Genomic DNA, 6469 nt, shown 5'->3' with positions numbered 1-6469 from the left:
TGTTATCATGGTATCAGGTTTCAAGCCTGCGTGCCGGAACTTCCAGTACGGTACTGATATTTCCCATGTGAGCAGAATGCTGATTCGTTTAGGATTATAGACGTCTGCACCTAGGGGCACAGTTATTTGACCAGCGCGGGAGCAGTTGGGCTAGCATGGTTTAGGCGTGTATTTTGCCTCGAAGCGCTCTTACACTAATATGGTGGTGGAAATATTTGTTGCAAATATTGCAGAAAAGGGGGGTGGAGCCCCCTACATTGCACTTAGGAGCCTTACCCGTTCAGGGAGGGGTGCAAAGCATAGAGAAAGCGCTAGTGACTTAGCTGTTTCAAGATCATTATAATGATCTTGCGCGGGTATCGCGTGCTTGCTAGAAAGTAGCTGTACATTCATACTTTATGAATCGACCTCTCTCAGTCGAGCAGTGATTAACTTGATCGATGCACCTCACTGCTCACCGTTTGCGCGCTGCAGGCGGCGCCGCCATAACTCACAATGCAGCAGCGAGTGCTCCCGCAGCAGTTCGAGGCTCCTTTCGAGCAAGGCTGCCTATTTTGCTCTTATGAAATGTTTCACGTGTTCTATTACCCTGTTCCTTGTCATTATCTTTGCACGCCGTCGTGCACTTCTAAGTGGCTAGGGCGCCTGACTGCTGTGACGGTGGACTCTGGCTCAGTCTCCTGCAGTGGTTCCGACTTTTCGATCGAAGCGCAACGCACAGGGTTCCTTTGTGCTGCGCGATGTCAGCGCACTTCAGACTTAAACACCAGGAGGTTTAAAATAATCTGGAGCCCTCCATTGCGGCGTCCCTCCAGCACGTGTGTCGCTTCGGGACGTTAAACCCCACAATTTCCCATGTGTTCTTCCTTTATTTCAAGTTCTTGGCTCCGTGCGGTATGTTATCATGATTATGACATTTCATTAATGCAGCGCTCCAAGCAGATTCCGTGCTTCTCTTTATTTGATATTTTGGTTTTTCTATTTTGAATAAAGGCTGCATGACGTCACAAAAGCACCGAAAGGGGCTAGTTGGCTTTCATACCTAAATTCCTCAATTCGCCGCCACAGGGGCGAATATATATATATATATATATATATATATATATATATATATATATATATATATATATATATATATATATATTGAGGGGGGTCAAGAAATCGGGTATGTTTCGGCTTCACCCAGTATCGTAAGTCATGATTCGGTGTTTTTGTGTGTTTGTATGCCTGGGGAATGAGGGGGTGTTTTAAAGCCTCTGAGAGCCGAGGTAGGTTCACATTCTGCTTCGTGATAAAACTGGGATGAAGGACGCACCTCTGTAACCATATTTAATTGTCACCTTCAACATGACTCCACGTAGGAGCAGTCCGTTGCGGTGCCGGGTGGTAACCGGTAGCCAGAGATGGGTTATCTTCGTTACGCTTTTACCAGTTTGACTGTAACCAATCTTGTACGGTAGCGCGGTGTAACATTGAGACCGGAAGCGGGCAGGGTGGGTGAGCGAACAAACGCGGGTTACTGACATGCTAGTCGAAATCAAAAATATGGGCTTGGGCAGCGCATGTAATGTGAAGGCAACATAACTGACGCTCCTTATCAGTAACGGAGTGGATTCCAAAAGAAGGCAAGCGTAGCAGGGGGCAGCAGAAAGTTAGGTGGGCGGATGATAAGAAGTTTGCGGGGATACGGTAGCCACATCTGGCAAAGGACAGGTTTAATTGGAGGGAAATGGGAGAGGCTTTTGCCATACAGGGGGTGTACTCTGGCTGATGATAATGACGGGTTCGACACTTTGGAGCATAATAACCGTTGTCGTATTTTGCGTCATAAAACTCAATAAAAACAAACAACAGGTGGTTTCGATTCCTACACCAATAGCTGCATTTCGATGAGGGCGAAGCAGGAAAGCACCCGCGGTCTGATTTTTCCCTTATGCCTTGTAAAATAAAAACGCCTTGCTGCTGCGATTATGAAATCGGAAGCATTACTACGCCAGCCAGCGATTTATTTCGGCTAATCGTGCCGTATACCACGTGTCGTGTGCCGTATGTCGGCTGCGGTGTCGCCTAGCAACGCCGCAGCTGCGCTCCAACAGATGGCGCCGCCGTCGACGCCGTCGCCGCTCGCTGCACCAGATGTGCTCCGCTGGGGTAGAGGGAGGGAGGTGTCACCTCGCGGGGTTTTTATATATATATGCGCTTCGCCTCAGTGTATTGTAGTCGTTATGGGGAGCGCGAAAGAGACACAACAACGCGCTCAAAAGACGCCAGAAGAATGCGCCGCACGGCTCGAGAAGTGTCGTAACGAAGATGCGGCTAGAAGTCGTGCCACGTCGCGGAGTGACTCTTCAACTGCGTAAGAGACCGGTTTGAGTTCTCGAGAGCGTCGGAATGAGACGCTGCGTAGACGACGTGTCGAGGAAACGACGCTTTCGTAATTCAACTAGGGTTAACAGAGCTAAACCCCAGCCAATTTTTATATCGATCAGTAGCGTAATAACAGTTAAAAGCCGAACATTCAAGAAAACGTGTAATGAGAGGAGACGATTGAGAATTTATACTTTAAATTTGGCATTGATATTCGCACAACGAGCCACTTTGCGTTGATACTCGCATTAATCGGTCTAGCCCACCGCATGACCACATTGCGGTAAAATATCACTTATTTTTTAAAGATATTTTTTCAGGATGTTCGTCATGATTTAATTTAGTTCCCACTCTCTTGGGTGGGCCCTTAGATGGAAAGCAATGCCATTTTAGCTTTTGTCAATAGATGGCGCCACACTGGAATTTCTTGGATGGAGCGGCAGCCTCGGCCTACTAAACTTTCGTTGACGATGCATAAATGACTGTGCTATAACAACTTTGGGTGCCGAACCTAAAATTGACGCTGGTCTATATTAAAATTATCTTATTACTGTCTTGCGGGTGAGAGTTAAAGTACTTTTTTGTACAGCACTCCTGCCGAAGTGCATTCATCGCGCTCTCTTACGATTTCCAGCATTGGGATAAAACTGGGGAAAAATGGGTGCTTTGACTGATTTAAAAATTTGTGGCCAAAATTTCTGTACAGTGTTTCAATAATATGTTTCCGGAATCCAGCTCCTCATACAGAAAGCCTTATTTTGAAAAAATAATTCATTGTTGTGTACCCCTTAACTGAAAGCAGCCCACCCTCTTCCCTTCAACCGGAGCTCCTGAAGACGCGATTAGTTACAATTAAAAGCTCCTCCTACAGACCCTCCAGTGGTGTTTACATCGAGCGCCCCTTTTTCACTTTCGGGCCCCTCATTGGTTGCACAACAGGGAAGCAGGGGTGTCATGCAAGTTTATGCAACAGGTGCTGCTGCGGACTCGTCTAATGACGCAGAAAGCTCCCATGTGTGCGATGTCAGTGCAAGTTAAAGATTCCCTATATTCATGACTTCATACTCGGCCATTTCCTCTACACTGTACCATACCTCCGACTCCGACAAAAAGAAATCGCAACCCTTGATGCTATGCTCCATAAAACTTACAAGGTGGCCCTAACACCCAGACAACTGAACGTTTATACGTTCGCCTCCACAGCACTGCCCACCAACTCATAGATCCCCACAGACAAGCACAATACAATCGCCTAGCTCAGTCTTTTACAGGACGTCGCATACTTTACAGCCTGCATATTGGGAATACCAGCAGCTGACCCAACATTAATACCAGCCCCCGCCCCATAAACGCACAGCTTGTAGTAAAATCTCTCCTTCGGAACGCCCACGGCACTCATCATTCGGCCCGCCGCATAGCCGGTGAAAAATTGCCTGTGGTTTAGATCTGGTTAACCCTAGTTGAATTGCGAAAGCTTCGTTCCCTCGGCATGTCGTCTACGCAGCGTCTCATTCCAATGCTCTGAAGAACTCAAACGGGTCTCTACCGCAGTGGAAGAGACACTCCCGCACGTGGAACGACTTCTAGCCGCATCTTCGTTATGACGCTTCTCGAGTCGTGCGGCGCGTTCTTCTGGCGTCTCTTGGGCGCGTTGTCTCTTCCTCGATTTGTTGTGTCGTTATTTCGGCTCTTTCCCGCTCTCCCACTACAATACACTGAGGCTGAGTGCATATATATATATATATATATATAGGGAAGGGATAAAGGAGGGAGTGAAAGAAGAAAGAAAGAAGTGCCGTAGTGGAGGGCTCCGGAATAATTTCGCTTCCTTAATATATTTGTCAGACGAGCCCCTCATTTAATTTGCACACACACACACACACACACACACACACACACACACACACACACACACACACACACACACACACACACACACACACACACACACACACACACACACACACACACACACACACACACACACACACACACACACACACACACACACACACACACACACACACACACACACACACACACACACACACACACACACACACACACACACACACACACACACACACACACACACACACACACACACACACACACACACACACACACACACATATATATATACCCCTCGAGGCGACACTTCCTCTCCTTTAACCCAACGGAGCACATGTTGCTGGAGCGAGCTGCGACGGCAGCGGCGTCGACGGCGGCGCTATCTGTTGGAGCTCGGCTGCGGTGTTGCCTAGCAACGCCGCAGCCGACCTGCGGCATACGACGCGACGGGCCGAAACGGCTCGCTGGCTGGCGTAGTAAAGCTTTCGCTTTAACAGCTCTCCACAAATACTACGGTTCGGAAGCCCACTCGGTATGAGTGGAAGCAGTCTGCACGGGCTAAGACGCGGCAATTGCAGTCGTTAACCACACACCTCAACCCTTCGCCACTCTGCACCATCCTGCCACATCCACCCCAGAATCCTCTGAAGAGGCGACAATCGCGCTTGCCCTTACACACACACACTAATGCCCGGTATGTACACACACACACACACACACACACTAATGCCCGGTATGTCCTTATGGACTCAAAAACTGCACTCAACTTTTGTGCCAAGGCGAGTCTACAATAATTATAATGGGTTTTTTGGGGAAAGAAAAAGGCGCAGTATCTGTGTCGTATATCGTTTTACACCTTAACCGCGCCCTAAGGGAAGGGATAAAGGAGGAAGTGAAAGAAGAAAGAAAGAAGTACCGTAGTGGAGGGCTCCGGAATAATTTCGACCACCTGGTGACCTTTTAAGTCCATGAGACCACTTTCCGCATCCTCAGCTCGCCACTCATAAACCCACCCTGCCATGTGGAGATGATGTGGGTGCCTGCGCACTCTGGGAACCCCGGCAACGAAGCCGCTAATGCCCACGGCCGAGGTCTTATCAATCGAGTGGCGGCGGACTGGAAGTCGAGCTCTTCCCTGGAGGGCATGCACTCTTTCAGCGAGCTGAGCCAGGCTTATTGCGCCGAGCGCCAGCCATACCTCCCACCCTACCAATTCCTTGACAGTTACCACCAAATATGACATTACTTTTCTACCCGAACCCTTCCCTCCCGCCATTTGCTCACCCGCATCAACCCGGAAGCATACAGCCCCTCTTGTACCCAGTGCACCGATCCTCACGCTACTGTGACCTACATTCTCATTGAATGGCGTGCAGACCGTCCCCCGTGGGGCCCGGAGCTCCTGAACACTTGGGAGGAATGGGAAACCACACTGCCCTCGACGAACTAGGCCAGGCAGAAGATTGCACTGACCGGGCAGCCCTTGTCATGGAACTTCATAAACTAATGAACGTATAGCGCTGTGGGCTCGTGCAGGGACTCGGGGACCTATATGTCCCAAATCCTTAATCACTTGATCATTGAAGTTATTTCTCTCACCCCAGGCGGTCGAAATTATTCCCGAAGGCCCTCAACTACGACCCCTCTCTTTCTTGTTTCACTCCCACTTTTGTCCCTTCTCTCACGAAGGGGTTAAGGTGTCGACCGAGTAGCGAGACAGCTACTCCCCCTTTCGTTTCCTAAAAACACAAATAAAAAAAATGACGCATGTCATATAAGATCGAAATCGTGACGGGCATGGCGGACAATGATAAAATTTTGGCATAGCTTGATGGCAGTAGGAAGAAAATGTACGGGGGAGCATGCTCACGTTGCTGGACCTAATGGTAATAAGTTATGTTGGATTCAGGGAGGAAAGACTAGGAATTAAATTTTGTCAACGGAGCCGATGAAATTGCGTCGTGAAATTGAAGAGCTACGGCGTTTTCTTCACCTCCCCCACGTCTTGTTCTTCCAGGCAAAATAAGGCAAACTTTTTTACCTAAGCTCCACACGTATCTAAAATGTAGGGGCAGCGGCACACAGAAATTTAGTTTAATAATTAATAATAATTGGTTTTTTTGGGGAAAGGAAATGGCGCAGTATCTGTCTCATATATCTTTGGACACCTGAACCGCGCCGTAAGGGAAGGGATAAAGGAGGGAGTGAAAGAAGAAAGGAAGAATAGGTGCCGTAGTGGAGGGCTCCGGAA

General features: G+C 48.5%; 1 protein-coding gene across 1 annotated transcript in view; it reads right to left on the bottom strand.

Annotated features, from left to right (window-relative positions):
• Positions 1-6469, bottom strand: part of Eogt (EGF-domain O-GlcNAc transferase) — a 160429-nt gene that overhangs the window by 137936 nt on the left and 16024 nt on the right. The window lies entirely within an intron of this gene.

This window comes from Amblyomma americanum, chromosome 10, assembly GCF_052857255.1.
Source record: "Amblyomma americanum isolate KBUSLIRL-KWMA chromosome 10, ASM5285725v1, whole genome shotgun sequence".
In the NCBI taxonomy this organism is placed as follows: Eukaryota; Metazoa; Arthropoda; class Arachnida; order Ixodida; family Ixodidae; genus Amblyomma; species Amblyomma americanum.
The sequence above is the reverse complement of the archived record's forward strand: the minus strand, read 5'-3'. Positions and strand labels throughout refer to the sequence as shown.